This window comes from Podarcis gaigeae (assembly GCF_964106915.1).
Source record: "Podarcis gaigeae genome assembly, chromosome: 2".
Lineage (NCBI taxonomy): Eukaryota > Metazoa > Chordata > Lepidosauria > Squamata > Lacertidae > Podarcis > Podarcis gaigeae.
Window position 1 is genome coordinate 109,169,489 of NC_139679.1, and position 25,021 is coordinate 109,194,509.

The window sequence follows — 25,021 nt, forward strand, 5'->3', positions numbered from 1 at the left end:
GCAGCAGCAGCACAATCCCAATTACCGTAAGTATCCTTCTGCCAACTTTTACTACTTTCATGTCGGGGGTGTGTGTGTGATGGTGGTGAATGACCCCTTGCCTAATGCAAAATCGTTGCTCCAATTCAACTTCCCTCTTTCTTGTCTTATCTTCCAAACACTCCTTCCTTTCCCAATTACTTGACGAACTCCACAGACCTCAGATTCTGCTTTCCAAACAAGACATCCTCTATAAAATTAGCATGAGGACTCCTCATGCCCTAAAAAACCACCGCAGAGCAACTCATTCTTTCCCCACTACTAAAATGAATTGGGATGAAGTTTGGATTGTGAAAGATGTGCTTTTTCAAAAGGTAACGTGTGCCAGGTCTATAAAACCTTTTAAAGGACCTTAAGCATGAACACAAATATACACACAGAATACACACACCTACAGAAGCTGCAAAAGTGATCCAATGTCCCTAAGGGATCTGGATTTAATTTGTCACTAGGGGTCCAGGGGCCCTCAGTGGCTAGGTGTGCCCATCAACCTCTGTCCGTGCATCTACAGTGGTACCTCAGGTTAAGTACTTAATTTGTTCCGGAGGTTTGTTCTTAACCTGAAAGTGTTCTTAACCTGAAGCACCACTTTAGCTAATGGGGCCTCCTGCTGCTGCTGCGCTGCTGGAGAACGATTTCTGTTCTCATCCTGAAGCAAAGTTCTTAACCCAAGGTACTATTTCTGGGTTAGCGGAGTCTGTAACCTGAAGTGTATGTAACCCGAGGTACCACTGTACTACAACCACACCTAGACAGTGATAGCCTTGGCTACAGTGGTCCATACACTGGTAACCTCACAATTAGAGTACTGCAATGCATTGTATGTGGGGCTACACTTGTACCTGGTTTGAAAGCTCCTGCTAGTACAAAATACAGCTCTTCTATATCTTTGTTTGCTTTTTCTATGACACCTCATAAAATAAATTATCTGCACTTGCACTGAAAGATCTGCACTGGCTGCTAATAAGCTACCCAGTGAGTCCGTATTTTGTTACAGACACTTAAAGCACTAAACAACTTGGGACCAAAGACATCTTGCAGACTGCTTCCCTTGGTTCAGACCAAGCCAGGAGTGTTAACCCCTAAGTTAAGTCTTTGAAGTGAAAGAGCTGACTGACAACATTTATTAACACTGTAGGCCATGACTGCTGTGCTTGCAAACATGGCAGGAAACCCATCCCGCAAGAGAATGATGGAATGAGATGCCTCCACGTAATAACTGCGAAGAACCTGGCCTGTATTAACCATAGTTTGGCCAGCTTGATGTAAAATGATCTCAATTATAAAATGGATGAAACTCAGTTTCTCCCAGATAAGTGTGTTCAGGAATTAAGCCCTAGTTTGTAAAATGCTTCAACCAACTTGTTCATCAAAGCACACCATCATCTTCCAGTTCCCTGGAAAGAGATGCAAGTAATTTTAGCTACACCTTTGCGGCAACTATAAAACTTCCAGCTGGGCTGGGGTGATAACTCTGGGATCTCATGACCAAATCCAAACACAATACAGTCATACCTCGGGGTACAGGCGCTTCGGGTTGTGTGTTTTTGGGTTGCGCACCACGCCAAACCCGGAAGTACCGGAACAGGTTATTTCCGGGTTTCGGTGCTCACACATGCACAAAGTGCTAAATCGCACTTTGCGCATGCGCAGAAGCACCGAATTGCAACCCGCGCGTGTGCATACGCAGCGCTGCAGGTTGCGAATGTGCCTCCCGCACGGATCACGTTCGCAACCTGAGCGTCCACTGTATTAGCTTCAACAGGCCTCTTATTTCTTTGGGCTGAATAAGACTTCCTCAGGACTGCCTCATGTATTCCCTTCAGCCCCTAGCAAAAGAAAACATTCCAAGTGCATGAACACATGTCGCATGGATTAGTAATGCCCACGACTGGACTCAGTGAGACTTGCAGGATTCAACACCCTCCCGTTTTGAGTTCCATATTTCAAGAACATTGGAGCATCGGGGCTGTTTTATACCCAACACCCCTCCTCCTCCCCCCATTCCAACCCCCAACACAGGCACAGCAGAATCCAAACAGATATTTCCTTTGGGAGCTGCAGGCCACAGTACAGTGGTGCCTCGCAAGACGAAAAGAATCCGTTCTGCGATTTTCTTAGTCTAGTGGTTTTTTTCATCTTGCGAAGCAAGCCCATTGACAGCTTAGCGGATTAGCGCTATTAGCGGTCTAGCGGCTTTTAGCGATCAGCTGTTAAGCGGCTTAGGAAAAGGGGGGGGAGCGAAAATAACCTGTGGGAACTCGCAAGATTTTTTCGTCTTGCGAAGCAACCCCATAGGGAAATTTGTTTTGAAAAGCGCCTCCAAAAACAGAAAACCCTTTCGTCTAGCAGGTTTTCCGTCTTGCGAGGCGTTTGTCTTGCGGGGCACCACTGTAACTTCTAAGCCCCCCCGCTTCCCAGTCACGGCTGGGAAGGGGGAACCCACAACCAAGTGCCGCAGCCTGGTCTACTGTCTTGCATGAATGAAGTAAAGCTGAGTCAATGAATGAGAGTTATTTATGTGTTGACAGTGGCTTCTTCAGCATGGGGACTTCAAATAAGAGGGACCTCTTCCAGACCTACAACTTTCCAAATCAAAACACCTTGAGCATTTTTTCCCCACCAGGAGCTGAGGTCCAGACAAGTCCATCCAGCCAAAGCCAGGAACTCCCTCACCCACCCCCGCCAGCAGACTAATAGCTATGCCAAAACTTCCAAAGCATCTGTCAAGCTGTCAGTGGAAAACTCCCAGCCAAACTTGTTTGACTGTCCAACGCTGAGCCCTGGTCTGGATTAGAAAATCAAAGGTGGAAGGTCAACAAATCCCTGTTTTGTCTGGCTCCAGCTCTATCCACATGAGGAAAACCCTGGTCCCAAAGGGGAACCTAGGAACAGATACTGTTGAGTTTCAGTTAAATTCCTCACAGCCCCACATGCACAACTAAATACTGTCAAAGCACCAGATATGAGCCACAATATTTGCATCAGTGGAGAAATTGGTTCCTTCAAAAAATGCAGGGAGCACTGAAACATTTTTTTCTGTATTAGATGTATATGTATGCATACACGCCTCACATTAGAATAACAGGATTTTAGCTCTGGATTGGATCACTGAAATACTGGGTAGCCATTGTGGGTACTGCTCAGGGTTTTATAGTGTCTGTAGTCTTATACATTTGTGTTTTTTTTTTCTTCAAAATTTTTATTAGGTTTTTTTTAATAAAAGAGATACAAAAATGAAAAACAGCATTGTTTGTGTCTTTACAAAATTTCATAACATCTTTGGACTTCCTCGCGTCATCCGCTCGCACTTACATTGTTCATAAAATTTTTCAAGCAAATTACCATCTTATTTGTAATCTTATAACCAATCATTACAATATAGTCTAATAATACTCATCTAATTTAGTGATGGCCAATTGTTTATAATCAAGCATCCTTCTTAGCATTCCATCAAATTACAATAATTTTGTAAATAAATCTTAAATTTCTTCCAGTCTTCTTCAATCCTTTCTTCTCCCAGGTCTCGAATTCTGCCAGTCATTTCCGCCAGCTGCATATAGTCCATCAGCTGCATCTGCCATTCTTCCAGCGTGGGTAGATCTTGAGTTTTCCAGTTCTTTGCGATGAGTATCCTTGCTGCCGTTGTTGCATACATAAAGAAAGTTCTGTCCTTCTTTGACACCTTCTGGCCGACAATACCCAGAAGGAAGGCCTCTGGTTTCTTAGTGAAAGTATACTTAAATACCTTTTTCAGTTCATTATATATCATTTCCCAGAAGGCCTTCACTTTAGGGCAAGTCCACCAGAGGTGAAAGAATGTTCCTTCATTTTCTTTACATTTCCAACATTTATTGTCAGACGAGTGGTATATTTTGGCAAGCTTAACTGGGGTCATGTACCATCTGTATATCATTTTCATTATATTTTCTTTCAAAGCATTACATGCAGTAAAGTTTAGCCCAGTGGTCCACAACCTTTCCCATTCCTCAAACATAATGTTATGCCCAATGTCCTGTGCCCACTTTATCATAGCCGATTTAACCATTTCGTCTTGTGTGTTCCATTTCAACAGCAAGTTATACATTCTTGAAAGTACCTTAGTCTTAGGTTCTAACAGTTCAGTTTCCAACTTCGATTTCTCCACCTGGAACCCTAGCTTTTTGTCATTTTTAAAAACTTCTTTAATCTGAGCGTAATGTAACCAGTCTCGCACTTTATCCTTCATTTTTTCCATACTCTGCAATTTCCAGTTATTTCCATCTTTTTCTAATATTTCCCAATATTTTGGCCAATTGGCTTCCATATTGGGTCTTTTTCGGGCCTTAGCTTCCAGAGGTGAAAGCCACCTTGGGGTTTTATTTTCCAATAAGTCTTTATATTTTGTCCAGACATTAAACACTGCTTTTCTGACAATATGGTTCTTAAAGGCCTTATTGATCTTAACTTTGTCATACCATAAGTATGCATGCCAACCAAAATTATTATTAAACCCTTCCAGATCCAACACATCAGTGTCTTCGAGAAGTAGCCAGTCTTTTAGCCAGCAGAAAGCTGCGGCTTCATAATACAACCTTAAGTCTGGCAGGGCAAAGCCCCCTCTTTCCTTTGCGTCAGTCAGTATCTTAAACTTAATTCTGGGCTTTTTGCCCTGCCAGACAAATTTAGAAATATCTCTCTGCCACTTCCGGAAGCATTCCGTCTTGTCTATAATCTGTAGTGTTTGAAACAAAAACAACATTTTTGGCAATACATTCATCTTAATAGCAGCAATTCGGCCTAACAAAGAAAGCTTCAATTTTGTCCAACTGTCCAAGTCTCTCTTAATTTCAGACCAGCATTTTTCATAATTTTCCTTAAATAGACTCAGATTTTTTGCTGTTATGTTCACCCCTAGGTTGTAGTCTTATACATTTGTTCCCCTTATGGCAAAACAGCATTCATATGTTGACACTTCAGCCCTCTAGATATGAAGGACACAAAGTAATAGGGATCTTGCCATAAATAGCCATAACTATGTGCCATTTCTGTATCAGAGTTGGGGATTGATTTTGCAAGCTAATTGGGACCTGCTCCTATTTTTCTGCTGAAATCTGGGAGGTACACAGGGCAAAGTCATTGCAGAATAACAATGATTTTTCAAACATTTGCTAGGTTAACACAGGAAGGGGGAAGAAAAGGGTTCTTGGCAGCGTGAATAGAAATTCTTGTTCCATTGGAGAGCTATGACTAGCTCTATTTCCTCACGCTGCTGGGAAGGAACATGCAACTGGCTGATCCTAGCAATAGATTCATGAAACATGCCTTTGGCTTGACGTAGCACCTCTAGGCAATGGGCTTTGAGGCCTTAAATCGTAGAAGCCTACACAATCAGAGAACAAGAAATCAATCAGTTATAACAATTCAATTCTCTCTCTCATTAAAAAATAAACACCTTAAATATGAAGAGGAGGCGTTTCACATTCCAAACTACAGACTAAGGTTTACACACTTCCTATCACTATTGCGTTTACGGAGGAGACCCTGAGAAGGTCAGGTCTGGGCATGGTGGTATTCAGATACAACATGAAGAAGTCATGCTTACTAAGGGAAGGGTGGAGATTTTGAAGCAGAAGACTCATGCAAACCACACTCTCTGGGCTTGTGTCTTTTACCTATGCTTATTTCTTACCGGAGGATACAATCAATGGGTAAACTGGAGATAAAAAGCAGATCAGAAAGTAGTATGCAAGGAGCTTTGGATGACCAGGGCCTCCATTTTTACCTTTGCAATTGTCACAAGGTTACTGATACTGGAGTTGTAATGCATACACTGGGAAGGTGCCTGGTCAAATGCCTCGACTGTCACAATGACCCACAGCCATGCATCAGACAATGCAATGGAACTGTGTGCAAAGACAGGGAACTTTGGGGATTCACAATTTCACAAAGGTCATCTCAGGATTTGAGTAGAAACTATACTACATGCAACAAGCCTGAGGCTACATTGGGAAAACAACCCAAACCTCAACATATTCAGCCCTGTGCAAGTTATTCAGATGAGCAAGAGACTAACCCCAAGTATACTGAATCATACTCCTTCATGGCTCAGGTTTTCCAGCCCTGCCAGAATTGAGCATATTCTTTCCCCCATCCTGCCCCCACCCCAAAAGAGATAGTTAAAGTACTCTTTCTGGTTGTGTGTATCCACAAGCAAAAGGGTAACGTATTTACTAAAACAGGATAGATGTAGGGTTTTGATCTTGCCTGAAAGGTAGCCTCTAGGCAAATTCTAGTTCAGTTCATCATTGTTAGGTGACAGCTTAGATAACACTTTACCCTGCCCAGAGGAAGTAAATTCTGTTTTTGTACTTTCGTGACGCTAAATGCAGCACTGAACCTTTCAGGAAGTCAGCGCAGCTGCCAGCCTCATGGTTACTGGTGCTAATGTTCAGAAGGCAAAGCGATGGAAACACTCTTCCCTCCATCTGGGTTTAATGCTCACAGGAACCAGGTCCCACTTTCTACTCTGCCAAGCCCATAAAAACAGTTGAAGCCACAATAGTTGGTTGTGTAAGCTTCACAAACAGGCATAGGGAAGCTTTGGCCCTCCAGACTGCAATTCCCATCATCCTTGGCCATCAGCCACACTTGCTGGGACTGATGGGAGTTGTAGTTCACTAACATTCAGAGGGCCAAAGATTATCTACACCTGCTCTAAATGGAGCATGAGAAGAAAAGCATTTGAGGTTACAAAGTGTGGGGACAGGAAGTTAATGGGAAGCAGAACTACTTAAAGACTGAAAAGAAAAAAGAAAAAATACACACAAGTCTCAGCTGTTCAGCAAACAGAAACGCCCAGCGACTAATCACGAGGCAGCCTAGCAAGACAGGATATCAGTATGACGGGCTCCATGCTTTAACCTTGGACTTAGAACTAGTTACAGTTGAACACACAGAGTCCCAGAGGCTCAAGCAAGTCTGTTCAGATAGTGGCTCAGCCGCTAAAGGCATCTCAGTGTAGTAAATAGCCAGCTCTTAAGACAGCCTGTGCAGTTATTTTGTATATTTCGTCTATAAACCACCATAAGAATCTAGCTGGGCGGTAAGATGAGGGATGCAAACATGATGGGAGAATAGAAGGCGACAACAGGAGAGAGGCCATGACCATGCAAAATTGTTCCTTCCAAGTGATTCTAAGGGGTGCAGACCATTCTATCACCTAATTCCTTGCTGTAAGCGCTATTAGAAGGCAGAAGGCAGGACGAAGAGGCCCACTATCCAAACAGCACTGCGGGAAAAGTACATGTACTCATGAGCCACAACAAACACAAACACTCCCGGATCTAAAACCAGTCAGATAAAGTCTCTCAAAAGTTTTGCTCCCATGTCTAATACCCACCGCAGAACTGTTCAGAGACTACTACATAGGAAACACATTCAAGACTGTTTGTACAGTTCTTTTGCACCAAGTTCATCAGATATAAACAACTAAACGTAGAATTACCAGAACAACCTAGAATTCGATCCTTTTTAAAAGGCCGCGCCACTGTAAAGTGTTCCTAAATCCCCTCTCCATAGCGCCTTAGAAGATCAGCTTGTACCCACCGTCACCATTAAGTTGCTGTTGCCACATGGTGCCAGCACTTTCCCCTCTATCTGAAGCTCTGTGGAGTTAACACACAGCGTTTGTCCCGAGCAGATTAGCAAGTCCAGCTCAGGAGACATTCCTTGTGCTCCTTGACAAATAAGTCCACTTCAAGAGCACCCTGCCGCTGCTGCTATGTTCAGCTTCTACCTCCCCTCTCTGTCCCGCTCTGCGATCAACAGCCCAAGTCCAGTGTTATAAACTTGCCTTCTGTCTCTCTGGCAGTTTTTATCGCTTGAAAAAGATCTTTCCGCCGGTATCCAATTTCCAGTGGCAGCAGAGCGGCAGGGCAGAATCTGACAGATTCGCTGGATGCCAGAATTGAGGGAGGGGAAAAACACGGCAAGGCACGCTGCCCTGCTGCAAAGTTTTGAACCCAGAGAGCTAGTTTCACTTCCCCAGGGAAATCAGGAAAGGTGGCCCCTCCTTTGTAGGAGGGAAGGGGGCAGGGTTAAGAGGTTGCCACAGGGCAGCCCTCTCTATCAGGAAGTCAGGGCCCCTCTCCTCCTTCAACCTGAAGAGGGAAGGCTTAACCCTCACACACCCAGAACACCCATAGGGAAGCTGAAGATAAAAAAGGATTGGATTCTCAACTCTGCATCTTACAGCGAGTGCAGTGAAGCTAATGTAATCCTGAAACTGTTGCACTGGCCAATATGGGAAAGGTGAGGGCTGGATTCTGACCTCAGTTACTAGCATTATACTGAGTCAAAGCTGGGATCAGATTCTGACCTAAGTGACAGAAGTGGATGCCAAGCTCCCCCTCATACTGCATTTATGCCAAGGAAACAGATCAACATGACCCTCTCTTGCTAATAGTGGACTTTGGTGGAGTTGAAGAAGAGTCTCAGCAAAGAAGCAAAGGCGAAAGGTACAATATTCTTGGTAAAATACTAGGAATAGGTCTGGAAGAGAAAACGGTTCTCCTGGAGATGATTAGCTAAGCAAAGCAAGCAATGACCACAATGAGCTAATTTCTGCTGCCACGTTTCCCCACAGAGGAGCGTTAACCATTAACTGCTCTCTTCCCAGCCAGCTGGTCGCCTGTTTCTGGTGGTGGTGGTGGTGGAGGAAGTGTGTGTGTGTGTGTGTGTGTGTGTGAGAGAGAGAGAGAGAGAGAGAGAGAGAGAGAGAGAGAGAATGTGCTGGTTTCGAGGTAAACAGGATACAGAAGAGGGAGGGGATAATTGTGGGGAAATTAGGAAGACCACTTTAGGCAAGCTGTGCATTAAGGGTGCAATGTACACCACCACTCAGAGTCCCATCGTGGGAAGGGGATTAAGGGAGAAGAAGCATGAGCGTGATCTCAGACCACTCAGAGGTCTCAATGGGACAGCAAGGGAAAAAGTGAAGTGTTACCTGTGGCTGGGTGTGTACTTTTGTCTTCCACACCAGCACAATGGAACTGTGAGAGAAGGGAAGAGCCTGCTGGGGAGGAAGGAAAAGAGATACAATGGTAATGTGCCTTGGAGCATTTTAAAATCCTCCTTAACCGAAGAGGCTGCTGGGGGATTGCGGGAGAGAAAGAAGAAAATCTTTACTGCATTGGGAACCAGTTTAATTATGAGGACAGGATTTAGCTTGACACGGAAGGCAAAGACGGTTAAAATGCCTAATCAGACACATTGAGTCCACCAAACTCTCTTGCTCTCACTGATTTTATGACGTGACAAATCAGACTTTGGTGTTATATCTGTAACACCAAACAACAAAAACATTTATTGGATGATTTGGATCAAGTTTGCATCAGAAGATCAAGGCTGCAATTGAACACGGGGAGAGCCAGACGCAAAATTAGGACCAGATCACTCAACTCCATCCCCACCACAGCTGCCTACTCACTAATAGGAAACAGAACTCTGTCCCAGCCTGCCTGGTCTTCTGCGTAATTATGTTAGGGGGGGAGGGGAAATGAACAGAATGGACAAAAAAACAGGAAGCCATCAACAAAACCAAGGCAGACAATTAAGAGCAGCCTTGGTAGATCAGGCCAAAGCTCTACTAGTCCAGCATTATGCTCCTCAAGTAGCCAACCAAATGCCTAAGCAAAGCCCACAATGAGCACAAGAGCACTCCTGCTGATGATCCTCGGAAACTGATACTCAGAAGCATGCCACTTTGGATAGCAGAGATAACGTATAGTCATCTTGTCACTGATAATCCTCCATATGCAACCTTATAGTAAATTTCTACTTAATAGCTCAGAACCATTGAAGGAACTCTGAATTCCTTAACCTGGTATTCTCCAGATGAATTCTGAATGGCACCAGTTTGAGGAAGGTTCAAAACATGGATTTTAAAAATTTATTTCTCACCTTGCTTCCACAATGTAATTCCAAGCAGCATACACAGGGTATCCAAGGCAGTCTCCCAGCCAGGCGCTGACCAGACACAAACCTGCTTAGCTTTAGCAAAGCTGCTATATCCCGTGCCTTCTGACTATGGAAGCAACATGCATTTCCACAGCAGAGGGCAGACAGGTCTGGGCAACGTGCATATAGCCAAGTCAATTACAGAAGGAAGGCTGAAGGATGGCTGGAAAGGTCATACTGTCGAGATGTGATTCGAGCCTAGAGATGAGAAATAGTCTCATCTCTGTGCAAGGACACAGTTCCTAGTTTCTCAGTAGTCCTGAAACAGGCTAGCAGCAAACCCAAGTTTGGCCCACAGGGCTTCCCATTTGGCCTCCAAGATAGAACCCTCCTTGTTACTTAGGCAGCTCTTCGTTAGGCAACTCGGTCACTTTGTCCTATGGGAGCTCACATATTGCAAAAAAAATCTTCCTGTGCCAACAGCAACAGAAACATTGGCAGCATTCACATACACCTCAGCTGCTCACTCCCATTTGCCTGTGTTTTGACTCACACAGGGGACTGTGCAGCTGTGATACATCTTCAGGGGAGAGCTCTGTCCAAGTCTATGTTGTGCACTAAGGAAGAGTAGGAGATTAAAGAACCATTGGCCCATAGATTGTACTAGAGTAAGTCAGCAGGCAGGTCTAAAACTGCTGGCCCTTCCACCATTGCTCACTTATACAGCCCCCAGTATGAAGCTAATTGTCAACCAGGCCACTAGTTCAAGTATTTTGCTCAGGCTTAATCAAGACTCCTTTGTTCTAGCCACAGCTCTAGAGCCCAGGCATGGTCAAACTTGGCCCTCCAGATGTTTTGGGACTCCAATTCCCATCATCCCTGACCACTGGTCCTGTCAGCTAGGGGTGATGGGAGTTGTAGTCCCAAAACACCTGGAGGGCTCTAGTGGATAAATGTCTCAAACTGAAAGTCCTCAAAGCAAGAAACGAGGAACACTTCAAGTTCATGCCTATGTGCAGAGCAGGCAGATGGAAATCAGAGAAAGATCCCCACTGAGACCAACCCCCAATCTTGAAGTCTCCAAATCCCAGTGACTGGAGAAACGGCAGCTAGAGGAGCCCAAAGGGGAAAAAACTCCAATGCCACATTCTCCACCCTGATGGTGATGAAGCAGCAGCAGACTAAGATAACCTCACCTTTTGCCTCTCAGTTTCACTTGCCGGAATACAAGTCAACAATTTTCATGATAGTTTTCTGGACCAGATGAACACTTAACGGGAGAAAGACATGTGAACTCGCAGAGAGTTAAGAAGGCAGCCAGGAAGCCTTGTTTCACAGGCGTACAAAAAAAATGCCTTCCCTTGAGACTCCAGGATGGAGATATTCTAGTCCAGCTGGTTCCCTCATGATACCTAACTCCCTCCTCTGTGAGCATCAGCTACCAGATCAGGGAGGATTAACCTTTCCCATCTAAAGAGGGCTGTGTGAGGAAGTAGTGAGAGGAAGAGAGAGAACTCAGTGAGTAAATTGATAATGTTTTGCTCGGTGGCTTTACTTGCTTGTTGAGCGGAATTGAGCAATACAGAACTCTCCCACCAAGAAGGGGCAGCACTAAGCTGGAAAAACGGAAACAGACTCTTGAGGCTTGGCTGCTGACCAAGCCTGTCAGAATTGGGGCCACCAGAGCTAAGGAATGCAAGCCACAGAAAGGGGAATAAAAAGCTCTGGAGCCAGGGAAACCTTGTCACTTGAAGACCTCATAGAAAGTCCCTTTTGCTTTGTTAGCCTTTCATTCGCCCCATCTGCGCAGCTTTAAAACTTCAAAGCTGTGGAGACCAAAAGCCTGTGTCACTTGGAAAGCATGCAAGTCCAATGCTCAAAGAGCCAAATCCCATGGCAGGTTCTGTGCTCTGTGACACAGCACAAAATACGCATGTCCTCAGGCACAATTTGTCCCTTTTCAGGAAGTGCCAGCTTCAGGTGGAAAAGGGGTGGGATGAGGAGGAGACGGCTGAAGGCTTAGAAACAAAGTCTCTTGCTTGTTCTGGCCTGTCTTATCTCCAACAGCTAGTCAGCAACAGGAAGGATTCCAGGTTGGAGACAGGGAAAAAGGCAAAGACAACAGCATCAGGACCTGCGCTGGCTGGACTCCACAGGACTACCACGAGCAGCACAGAAAGGATCCCAGTTACGTTTTATATGTTGCTGCAATTTATTGCTTTTTTTAAATGTAGTTTAATCTTATTAGTAAGATGCCTTGGATGAATTTGTATTCTGAAAGGTGGGACAAACACCTGTAATGAATAATAATGGACCACCCAAGACAGATAGAAACCCAGCAACTAGATCATGCAACATATCCAGATTGTAACTTTGCCTGCCCGCCTATTCACTCAGACAACACTACTGTAGTGCTTAATAATATTCACCACACCATCAGGGGCTCATTCAATTGCTTATACTTCTACCTCCACAGTTGGACATCAGTTGCTGGGAATAACAAATGGGAAGGATAGGGAGAGTGCCTTGCACTCAGGTCTTGCTTGCAGATGTCTCACCAGCATCTGTAAGAAAAGGAGGCTGGACTAGATGGGCCTTTGGTCTGATCCAGCACAGCCCCCCCTTATCTTCAACATGTGATGGAAGCCATCACCTGCCAACAAAGCCCTTCTATATGGCGCAAATAGATCAGTCACTATGCAGGAGTGTAAATGGATACAAGCCAGACATATAAATCCCATGTACTTTTAGAAACCAGCAGGAGAACATTTCAGCCTTCCAGGGTACTCTACCACTGACCTAAACATCAATATTTGTCAGGCAAAAAAAACTTCCAAGAATCCAGCATGAAATTGTTGAATAGCATTTACCATCAGGTTTGACTGTATTCATGGGCTTAAATCAGAACCAAGGGTGGGGGGAAGTAGGGGAGTGGGGGAAGTCCCATTATACAAGTAGAAAAGCTTGTGCTGATGGGATAGACATGCTCTTAAGCATGTGAAATTTGGATTTCAAACTGAAAACAGTATCATGACTACATGAATAAATGCAGTTTGCTTTTGCTAAAGGAATGGTAAACACATTTACTTGGAAATAAGCACCATTTTGTTGTAGATATGGTCTTAGTGCATGATCTGAAGGCACACACACGAGGCCTTGCTGAAGCTAAGCAGCTCTGGGTCTATTCAGTGCCTGAATGTTTACTCCCTTGGAAAGAGGTGAGATATAATGGAGGAGAAGTGAGATATAAAGTAAAATTTAAATCAATAAAGATAAACAACAAATAAACTATTCTGATTGTTACTTCAGGCATTTTGTTAACTACCTTGCCTCTTCTTTTGGAAAAGAAAGGCAAAACAAAAATTGTAAAAATATAGGAATAATGCACACCATGGGCAGAAATCCCTGGAAATTATTCTGAGAGAATCCGATCTGTAGACTTGTTTTTAACACCCATTGTCTTGCTTTGTAGCTTCTCCTTTATCCTTCAGAAGAACTGGTGACAGATACCTTCCCTGGGCATAATGGGCACTGTAAGCAATCTGCCTTGCTTGGGACACAGTGACCCAGCTAAGAGCATGATAAAGGGCTACAGGCAGGGCACAAGAGACTGAACACTTGAAACGGATTCCCATCTCTGCATAAAGGGGGAATTCAAAAGGTTTAAGGAAGGAAGTAATCAGATCATAGATGAATGAGGGGTGGTGTTGCTTTCAGCTCTTTTGCTTTCCACATCACCCCAGGATTTAAAAATTTTCGAAGGAAGGCTAGCTGTAAGTACCTCCACCATGAAGCATAGTCCATGCGCCTAAGATGCATGGTTTCCTCCACAGTGGTGTTCCAATGATGGGAGCTCTTTATCCAGAAAAGCTCACCTGACCAATTCTACAAACAGTTTAGAAGACTGGTAAAGCTTTCGTCCTCTTGGAACAATGTCAGAATTTGCCTACAGATTTTTTTAAAAAATATTATTACTCATTTGTTTTCCTTGTTGCCTGTTAATTTGGAATATGTTTTCCCCCTGATGGGGTTCCATTGTCCTTTATGCTGCATTCCAATGTGAGCAATCTTAGAGATCTTGGCTAAGACAGAAGCTTATACACATGAATTTAAAAAAAAACCAAAAACGTGAGAACTTTGGTATAGTCATAATGGGTTATTAGGCTAAGGAATTCTAAAAAGGAGCGGCAGAAGTGGACAATTGGTGAGCCAAGGTTGGATCACAGTTAAGATAAGACACAATGTGACATGCTAATAATGTATGTAACTGCCTGCTGTCTTTCTCCTCATACTGTGTAATGAGCTGAGCTTGATTGAAAAAGTTGAGCTTGACTCTTGGCAAGAAAAAGGCACTGTGGGCGAGTGGTTCTGGTGTTTGGGAAACTGGTCAGCTGTCTGTCCTGGATGGGGCTGCACTCCTCCTAAAGGAGCAGATAAGCAGTCAGGGGTGTTTCTGGGTCCAGCTATGTCACTGGAGCCACAGATAGACTCAGTGGCTGGAAGCGCCTTTTACCAGCTGCGCTTGGTACAGAAGCTTTTATTCTTCCTGGACTGGGAAAACTTGACCACAATAGTTCAGACACTGGTGACTTCAAGTCTGGATTGCTGCAATGTACTCTAAGTGGCGCTCCATTGTGCTTGACCTAGAAACTGCTGTTGGTGTAGAATGCTGCAGCACAGTTGCTAACAGGAGTGAGACCCTGCTCAGATATCTGCACTGGTTGCTGATTTCTTACCGGGCAGAGTTCAAGGTGTTACTATTAGTATACAAAGCCCTTAATGGCTTGGGACTAGTTTACTTGTGGGATCACCTTACCCAATATGTGTCCTCTAAACCACTTTCATCTACAGAACTGGCACTGTTACAGGTGCCACATAATACCTGCTCCACAGTTTTGAGGAATCAAGTCTTTGAGTATAGCAACACCCATACTTTGAATTTCCCTGCCTCTTGACTACATTATGTAGTCAGGTGCCCTGACTACATCATTTTTGGCACTTGCTTGTAACAGGTTTCGGCAATCCTACGGACATGACTAAATGACTAAACAACAACAACAACAATCCAGACCCATAAATCTTGGTGTGTTTTAATATTTTCTACAGTTTATTTTAATAATTTTAAAAAATGTTTAAAATTGCTTTTCTGATAATTTTGGTATTTCTTGGGAACCACTTTGAGGTTTTATTACAATCAAATGGTACAGAAAATGTTAACAGGACGTGGGTGGCACTGTGGTCTAAATCTCTTGGGCTTGCCGATTGGAAGGTCAGTGGTTCGAACCCTCGCAACGGGGTGATCTCCCGTTACTCTGTCTCAGCTTCTGCCAACCTAGCAGTTCGAAAGCACACCAGTACAAGTAAATAAACAGGTACCACTGTGGCGGGAAGGTAAATGGCGTTTTCATACGCTCTGGCTTCCATTATAGTGTCCCATTGCACCAGAAGTGATTTAGTAATGTTGGCCATGTGACTCAAAGTTGTCTGTGGACAAACGCTGGTTCCCTCGGCCTGCAGCAAGATGAGCGCTGCATCCCCTAGTCACCTCTGACTGGACTTAACCATCCAGGGGTCCTTTACCTTTATTTTTACCTATATAAAATGTTGTTAAATAAATATGTCTAGTGTGGCTCTAGCAAATTTGCCAGCAAATTTGGAAAACTCAGCAGTGGCCAGAGGATTGGAGAAGATCAGTCTACATCCCAATCCCAAAGAAGGGAAGTGCCAAAGAATGCTCCAACTACCGCACAATTGCACTCCTTTCACACGCTAGCAAGGTCATGCTTAAAATTCTACAAGGCAGGCTTAAGCAGTATGTGGACCGAGAACTCCCAGAAGTGCAAACTGGATTTCGAAGGGGCAGAGGAACCAGAGACCAAATTGCAAACATGCGCTGGATTATGGAGAAAGCTAGAGTTCCAGAAAGACATCTACTTCTGCTTCATTGACTATGCAAAAGCCTTTGACTGTGTCGACCACAAACTATGGCAAGTTCTTAAAGAAATGGGAGTGCCTGATCACCTCATCTGTCTCCTGAGAAATCTCTATGTGGGACAAGAAGTTACAGTTAGAACAGGAAATGAAACAACTGATTGGTTCAAAATTGAGAAAGGAGTACGGCAAGGCTGTATATTGTCTCCCTGCTTATTTAACTTATATGCAGAATTCATCATGCGAAAGGCTGGGCTGGATGAATCCCAAGCCAGAGTTAAGATTCCCGGAAGAAATAACAACCTCAGATATGCAGATGACACAACCTTGATGGCAGAAAGTGAGGAGGAATTAAAGAACCTTTTAATGAGGGTGAAAGAGGAGAGTGCAAAATATGGTCTGAAGCTCAACATCAAAAAAACGAAGATCATGGCCACTGGGCCCATCACCTCCTGGCAAATAGAAGGGGAAGAAATGGAGGCAGTGAGAGATTTTACTTTCTTGGGCTCCATGATCACTGCAGATGGTGACAGCAGTCACGAAATTAAAAGATGCCTGCTCCTTGGGAGAAAGGCGATGGCAAACCTAGACAACATGTTAAAAAGCAGAGACATCACCTTGCCAACAAAGGTCCGTATAGTAAAAGCCATGGTTTTCCCAGTAGTGATGCATGGAAGTGAGAGCTGGACCATAAAGAAGGCTGATCGCCAAAGAATTGATGCTTTTGAACTGTGGTGCTGGAGGAGACTCTTGAGAGTTCCATGGACTGCAAGAAGATCAAATGTATCCATTCTTAAGGAAATCAGCCCTGAGTGCTCACTGGAAGGACAGGTCGTGAAGCTGAGGCTCCAATACTTTGGCCACCTCATGAGAAGAGAAGACTCCCCGGAAAAGATCCTGATGTTGGGAAAGATGGAGGGGACAAGGAGAAGGGGATGTCAGAGGACGAGATGGTTGGACAGCGTTCTCGAAGCTACAAACATGAGTCTGACCAAACTGCGGGAGGCAGTGGAAGATAGGAGTGCCTGCGTGCTCTGGTCCATGGGGTCACAAAGAGTTGGACACGACTAAACGACTAAACAACAACAAGTGTGGCTCTATATATGCCAAGCTGGCATTCTGCTACATTTTAAGGTTATGCACCCTTAATAAAGGAATCTGACCCCAGTATTAGTCTAGGACATGGATGGACAACTTTGATCACACCGGCAAAACAACTTCCTGTGCCAGATGTGTGCACCCTATTTGAATGTTTCAGTTTCAAGCAAATTGCTGCAATTTGCACACTGTTTTCTCAAACCTGAAACCTGCCACATTACAGTGGGCAGACACCGCTTCATCAAACAATGTGCTGGTTTCGGAGTGGTTATCCTCATGTACAAAAGCAGAAGTTACTTGAACAATCCTCCCATGGTCTGCCTTCTCATTTCCCAACCTGCTCTTACTATTTGGCTAGCCTTGTAAATAGTTGGCATCGGCTGTCTGGGTTGAGGAAGATTTGCCACCCAATGGGGAAACAGGGAAGGAACCCTTTCAGATTGCCAGTATGCCAGTAAAGGACTAATAGTCACCAGGCTGGCAAGTAATTTTTGTGAACCACTTTAAGGTGATGTGCAACACTTGCTAATAACTAAGGTTATTGGTCAGAAATACTATTGTCTGCTGGAAGCCTCAGGAAGGTTTAAAAATAGTGTTTGTTTTTTAAAGCAACAGAGAATGAAGTAGAACCCATTATAGGCCCCCAATCTTTTGTCATCTTATTATGGGGTGCTATTCCATTTCGTTTTACACTTGCAAGCTACATTTCTCCCTGTGCTTTATTCTATCTACCTTCAGCAGCTGCCTCTCTTTCTAGGGCACGTTTTAAGATGAATAGAGACATCCACAAAGGTTGAGCATCAAAAGAAGGGAAGAAATGTCATGCCTGACTCCAGGAGAGAGATGGTATGCTTTGCAGCAGACTGCCACTGAGCCAGAAGAAAAATAAAATGGACATGGAAGATCAAACAGCAAATATAGGGCAGGATTGTTAGCATACCTGCATTTAACAGAAAGAATAAAAATGAGAGAGGCGTAGATAAAACAGTTCCAATACCTTGAGCAATTTTAAAAACTGGCCCCTAAAGAGATACTTTTGGCACTGTATTGATTTGGGACATCTAGCCTTTAAGCCACTGCACTTGCCTCTCCTATCCAACTGCCAAATCACAAATGAGAATTGCTGCCTTTTTCCTCAGCACCCAACTGTCATCACATCCCGATCCAAGCTCCCCAGGACAAAACAAGTAGCAGAACCCCCTCAGGCTCCCTCCCCTTCCTCCCACTTTTGCATCCCCCCTCTACTCTCAATTTCCATCCAGCGTTGCCCCCCTCCCCAAACATCCTTCTCTCCCCTTTTGCAGGGCTCCCTCCAAAAAATGAGGATATATTTGGCCCAGGGAGACTCTCCTTGCCTCCAACTGGGACTTACTGATTTAATTCCCCCCCTCCCTCCTTTACCTGCCTCCTGTCTGGACACCCCTCTTCCTTTCCTTTCCTTTCCTTTCCTTTCCTTTCCTTTCCTCTCCTCTCCTCTCCTCTCCTCTCCTCACCTCTCTCCTCCTGCAAGGATCCCTCTTCCATTCTCACCCTTTCTCTGCTTCCTAGAGCAGACTCCCTCCCTCTGTAGCGCTTTCAGGCATCTTAGTTTGCAGTGATGGAAAGGGAGATGCAGGCAGGTCTCACTTTGGAAAAGCAGTGCCAGAGCTGTGGGAACATCCAAGAACCCTTACGCTGCCTTCTCAAAATCAGGCAGCCTTTGGGGAGGTGGCAGGGTCCACTCAAAACAACAACAACAACTCTGTCCGGATTTTCACTTTTGGAAATATGGCAACCCTAGTTAACTGCTATGTGGGAACTCATTCCCAGCCATTCTGTGAGAAAATGAAAGCCTTTCGGGGCAAACCAACAGGGTTATAAAGTCATATGCTCAAAGTCATAAGCCATGACAAAGTGCATGAAATTTCTCCGGTAATAAACTTGGTTATCTCAAATGCAAAGCTAACTTGTCAACAAGCCACCTTTGCACTGATTTCAATATTTATTTATTAAATTTGTATACTGCTTTTCATCTGTAGATTTTAGGGTGCTTCATAACATAAAAATGCAAGATGCACATGCAAATAAGTGACCCCAATCAAATTTTAATACTTCTTCTAAAAAAGCCTGTTTTAAAGATAAGAGACTTATTTAGATGCTTGGCACTCCCACATCTAAAAAATGTAAGCTGGGAAAAGTTTGATCCACCCCCCCCCCCATTTCCACCACAGACCCATGCTCATTGAGTCCCCACCTACCTTTTTCTCAGAAGCAGGCACAAAAAGCTCCTTATATTTTGAAACGCAAGTATAGTGTGTAAGACAACTTCCATGACTCCAAGAAGTCACCTAATTAAAAAGAAAAAGTAAGTCTGATACTTGCTGCCAAAGAAACATTCAAATATAACTAGTATAGGTTGATGCACCATTAGGATCTCTGTACTGCACCATGGATAAATGAGGCATGGCACAAAGTTCAGGAGAGGGATGTCAGAAGACCAAGTTCAATTTCCCCCCAGAAAGCTAAATCTCCATGTTCTGGATGGTGAAACTTGGATTTCCAGCACAAATTTTAAAAATGCAGCTTACACACAACTTTTGCAGTCATGCTGTACTCCCAGGACATGCAAATAAACAGCCTTATAAACTGTGTAACATAGTGGAAGCAGATTGGGAGGGGGGTGCAGGGGGAATAGGCAGGAGACTTCATATAATAAAATATGGGTCTTTACATCAAAAGGGGTAATGCATTTTAGGTTTAATAAAAAATAAAATAAAAACACAAAGTGACGCAAGTCAGATTCTTTTTCAGATGTGCCAACATTTCTACACAACAGCAGCCACTGAGGGCTCCTAAATACCTGACAATATGTCAGAGACTAAACAAAAAAGGACCACTGTGTTGCGAACAGAACAATCTGACAACCCAAAAGCAACATGGTAGGCTAATAATATAATTACAATACTTTTATATCACTATTGAATTATGTCTTAATTGACAATCAGATACAATACAATACAATACAATACAATACAATACAATACAAACATATAATATATACATGGTGACACCAACATTGTATCCTGTGTACCTTTTGGACGTTTTACTTGGTAATGTATCTCTTATTGTGTAATAACCATTTACAGAATATTCAGGTATATCATCTCATTTATTGTATTTGAATGTAACTGATTCCATTTGGTATTATTATCAATCAGCTGAGGAAGAACATTGATTGAAACAGTCGGTCATCCTGGAAGGACTGTCCTGTTGCTGTGTTTGGAGCACCAACTTTCTTCAGCTTACTCTCTGCAAATACTGCATATTTGCCTCAAGCTTTAGTGATTCTTCGTGATGTTTTACCAGCCTAAAAATCCCTTATTTTGGGACGTTTTCTTAACTCACATTAGTTGGTGTCACCATGTATATATTGTACGTTATCTGATTGCCAATTAAGACATAATTCAATAGTGATACAAAAGTATTGTAATTATATTATTAGCCTACTGTGTTGCTTTTGGATTGTCAGTCAATATGTCAGAGACTTACATTCACACATGATGCCTCCCCCATGATTCTTAAAAGCCCCATCTTTGACTGACATCCTCTTGGTTTCCAGGCTTATCCACTGAAGCCTTGAAACCTAGAGAAAATTCTTCACAATGATAGACTAATTCAACAGATTCCAGCCTTATTTGGTTAGAATTGTAATGCTGACCAAGTGACAGACCAAATGCCAACCAACAGCCTATTTGATAATAGTATCCAATTGTGGCTAAGCATTCCATATGAAAACTAATGCCAATGTGAAACTGGCATTCTTGCACCAGCACCATCCATTTGCAATGGCAGGAGTAAGGTCTCCATGCTGCCCAGCCATGCATCCCACCCTTCCTATACAACCTGCCACCATCTGCCCTGTAACTCTCCCTCCAGTTCTACCGCCACAATTAAAATTACACAACCCAGCTTCTCCTGCTGACATATCTGAACAGAAATAAGAAGAGAGAGGTTAGGAGCAAAACAAAAAGAAACACACAAGCAGTCGCAGAGGGGACGAGTCTAGTGCTGCCAACTAGAGAGAATTTTACGGGCTTGGCCAATTGCCATCACGAGAGAACGCAAAGCCAGAAAGTTCCAGCTGAGCAGTTTGTGCTATTATTGTGCCCATGTGCACCGTTATAGCAAGCGCTGAGGCATCACATGGGGGCAGTAACTGCATTTGTAGTGGGGTACACATGTGAAAGCACTGAAAGCTTTGTGCTGCTACTGCAATGAACATTGTATTGCTCCGTTCAGCTCTGCCTCTCAATACCAGGCTATCAGGGAAGTGGCAGGCACCATTTTGTAGAGTGCACCTGAAGAGACCACATGAGTATGTATATACTGTATTTTTTGCTCTGTAAGACGCACTTTTTCCCCTCCAAAGATTAAGGGGAAATGTGTGTGCATCTTATGGAGTGAATGCAGGCTCCAAGGCTTCAGCAAAAGCAATGCAAAGCCTCCGAAGCGCAGCGGGAGCGCTCTCGCAGCGCTCCAGAGGCTTCATGTTGCTTTCGCTGAAGCTTGGTGAGTGAGAGGGGTCGGTGCGCACCGATCCCTCTTGCTCTCCTGGCTTCATTTTGCTGGAGAGGCAATGCGCAGCTTTCCCTCTCTGCGCGGCGCCCCTTCAGCAAAGCGGGAGGAGAAATGGAAGGGGCGCTGCGCAGAGAGGGAGAGGTTTTTTTTCTCGCTCCCCCCTCTAAAACTAGGTGTGTCCTATGGTTGGGTGCATCCTATAGAGCGAAAAATACGGTAGTGGTTGTCTAGATGGGTAAAGGTAAGTCAGCAAGTGCAGCAGAGGGGCCAATCCCCTCCCTGTCAACTGAACCACCATCTCACACTGGGTCACATCTCAGACAGTGCTGCAGTTGTGAGGCTGCAGTCCCTGGAGGCAGGAGAGAGGAAGTCACCAAATTACACAATCCCCCCCCCCCCAGACAGGGAAACATCCTCACAAAGGCCATCTGAACATGCTTGGGAGCACACTTGCCCTTGAGCCCTTATCTGAAAGAATTTCAGGTGGGGATGAACATTGAGACGGGGAAGTTGGCCTTTCTCCAAGGCGCTCACTTAAGCGAAACACAGCACAGGCCACAAGTGTCCTGAAGTCAAGATTATTACCAAGGTAACTGCATTTGGGATGGTGAGGAAGGTGCTCAATTTCCTTTCCATATTTTCTCCAGGAGTTCAGAACTACAGCGTTCACCACACCTTTTATTTGCTTGCCACCCTTTGAGGAATGTTAGATTGAGAGATAGTACTGGGAAACCTTGGGCTAGTCACCTTTTGGCGGAGCTGCTTTTTGAAGCTGGGCCTCCCTGTTCTACGAACGAAACTCTAGCTGTTACATCACACTAACCCGGCTTGCTGACTTGTAAAGGTTGTAAGTCAGGGGTGCCCAAAGGTTTTTCAAGGGGGGGCCAGATTTGATGAAGTGAACATGTATGAGGGCCGCAGGGGCCAGATTAACTTGGCTGGTGTGGTCCGGATTAGGCTCCCAAAGCAGACTTTGGACATGTCTGTTGTAAGTAGAATAGAAATCTGCTGGCTTCTAGAAGGCAGACATTTCTGCAATTAGCAGTTCTGCTACTCTTCCTAAAAACAAGCTCTTAAAATATGTTATCAGTATTACACAGACTCTTTTCTACTACCAGTCAAACGGTAACCAGAATTCTCAACAGAGCCAGCCAAGGTTTCTAGATCTGCAGATCAGAGCAATCTGTCAGAAAACACGTGTCTGCCCTTTGCAATGTTTCTTGGGTTCTGCCAAGCAACAGAGACTTAATTGAATGGCTTTCAATATTTAACACTAATGAAAAGACTTCTTCCCCAGAACACAGAAGCCATCGCTGAGTTCTGAACACTCATTCAAGTCAGTCTCAGCTGAACTCTGAATCAGATCACCTCACAGAATGTAAGATGGCCAGCAGCTTAAATGGCTTTTTAAAATGCCCAAACCAATTTACAGAGGATAGGCCTATCAATCACTGTTAGCCATGAAAGCTAAAATGAAAGTACCACAGATGGAGGCAGTACAGATCTGAATACCAGTTGCTGGAGGGTAAATCATAGAGAGAGCCATCACATTCATGACTTGTTAGTGGCTGATTCCTGTTAGAAACATCTGGCTGATTCCTGTTAGAAAGTGAATGCAGGGAATTCTTGAAGGTCTAATGAGAAATTGAGGTGTTTCTACCTGCAATCTTGTTAGAATCTACAGGCCAGGCCCCATTGTGACTTCTTCCTGAGGTTGTGAGGACACTACAGAATAGGGATGGAGAATCCCAGTGTTATTGGGCTACAACTCCTGGCCTGGGGCTGATGGGAGTTGGAGCCCAAAAACATATGGAAAGCTACAGGCTTCCCATTCTAGCGCAGAACATATTGCAGGTACCTGTGTCTACTTACTACAAATGTGTTATACTGGGCAGAGCTGTAAACAGAAATAATGTAATTTACGCAATAATCTTGCAGGAAAACAATTCATTAGCTTAAGAATGGAGACGAGCAGCTCGCAGGTGAAGTGAAATGTTAAGAGTTCTCCAGGGGCCACCCTCATGAAGCACAAATGTTTTCTACAGGGGAGGCAAGCTTCACATCCACCCCCGTTTGTCTCACATTTCATCCAGGATGTCCCTTCCCACTGACCTGGCTAGCTAAGACTATTTCTCCACTGGCTTTTATGCTCCCAGGAACCAAAGCTACACAGTAAACACATACAACTACTTCCAAGTGAGGGAGTAAGAGATGCAGCCAAGGCATTGCTTGTTGAAGTGTCCTGGCTATACTTGAATAGAGCTTATCTTGATTTAAAGTGGCACACTAATTAAATTTGGGATCGCCCACAATCATGGCAATAACAACACAACTCTCAGGTGTTGCAGAAGAGAAGAGAGAAACCACATGACACATTTCAGTCTAAATAGCCCTCTGGTCAGACAGGATAAACTATTATGCTGTGCATATTGAGTAGCCAAACAGACAGCAACCCCGTTTGTGTGTTACACTAAACCATTGTTCAGTGATACGTGAACAGGTCAGAATGAGTGAAATCTCACATGCTCCCCCTTTCCTCCTATAACAGTTGGGAGAAGGAATTCATTAGTGTTTACATCTGACAAAGATTGGAATTTAAAACAAACTCTGGTCAAATAAACAAGCCAACTTCGAACCATAGTTTATTACATTTCATGCAACAAGGCAGCAGGATTCTGTGAAACCAAAAGTAAATGCAAGCAAAGTCTTCCTCCTCACTACATGGAAGTGAAGGACCGGTGTAAGTCCAAGGCTTTACTTGGGTTCATTCCAAGTAAGGGGATAACATGGATCCCCCAGAAAAGACCCTGGAGCTGCTACCCAAAGCCATCCACCATCAGAATAACATCTTCAGTGTAGCTTCTGTGGTCACCTGGATCTCAGTCTCTCTCTTCCCCCATTAATTTGCACAAAGTCATAAGAGGCTGAACATATTTCGAAGAGACTGAGTTAATTAGGGCCTCAAAGTACTTGTACAGTCATGATCTCAGAAAACCAGAGATGGGTGGAATTCAGTATTCACAGGGAATACTGTACGTGATGTTGGAACTAAACAGGGAGTTGCTGAAACATCTTGCCCATAATACAAGCCTAGCCAACCATTATTAAATTACTTTAGTATCACTGACCTTACGAGCCAACATTTAACTTTAAATTAGGACATGCTGCATAGAATACTGAATATATAGTGTAAAACACTGTGGTGGATTCAACTTGACCCCATTTAAGGCCAATCTTGCAGTGTTAAAAGCATGGGGGCTGCTTATTGGAGACTTACGGTGGGATTCAGCTAATGAGTCATCAGATGAAGCCCTGTCAAAAGTCTTGTCAGAGGAGGGGAGACATCAGTTTTCCCCTCCCCGGGGGGGGGGGAGAGATACGAACTCTGGAACAGTGCAGAGGGGGGAGAGGGGGGATCATATCATCTGGCAAGTCCATGAAAGAACAATCACTTTAG

The 25,021-nt window shown here is 44.1% G+C and overlaps 1 protein-coding gene across 8 annotated transcripts in view; it reads right to left on the minus strand.

Annotated features, from left to right (window-relative positions):
- Positions 1-25,021, minus strand: part of MGAT1 (alpha-1,3-mannosyl-glycoprotein 2-beta-N-acetylglucosaminyltransferase) — a 51,044-nt gene that overhangs the window by 19,899 nt on the left and 6,124 nt on the right. The window contains exon 3 of one of the 8 annotated variants that reach the window (XM_083724777.1): positions 19,245-19,334. The exons of 2 other annotated variants lie outside the window; for them this stretch is intronic. The gene's annotated coding sequence lies outside the window, so the exon portion shown is untranslated. Of the gene's footprint in view, positions 1-7,626; positions 8,092-11,174; positions 11,959-19,244; positions 19,358-21,815; positions 21,914-25,021 lie in introns of those variants that run through there. 5 more of the 8 variants (XM_083724778.1, XM_083724782.1, XM_083724781.1 and 2 more) reach the window with 5 other exon arrangements.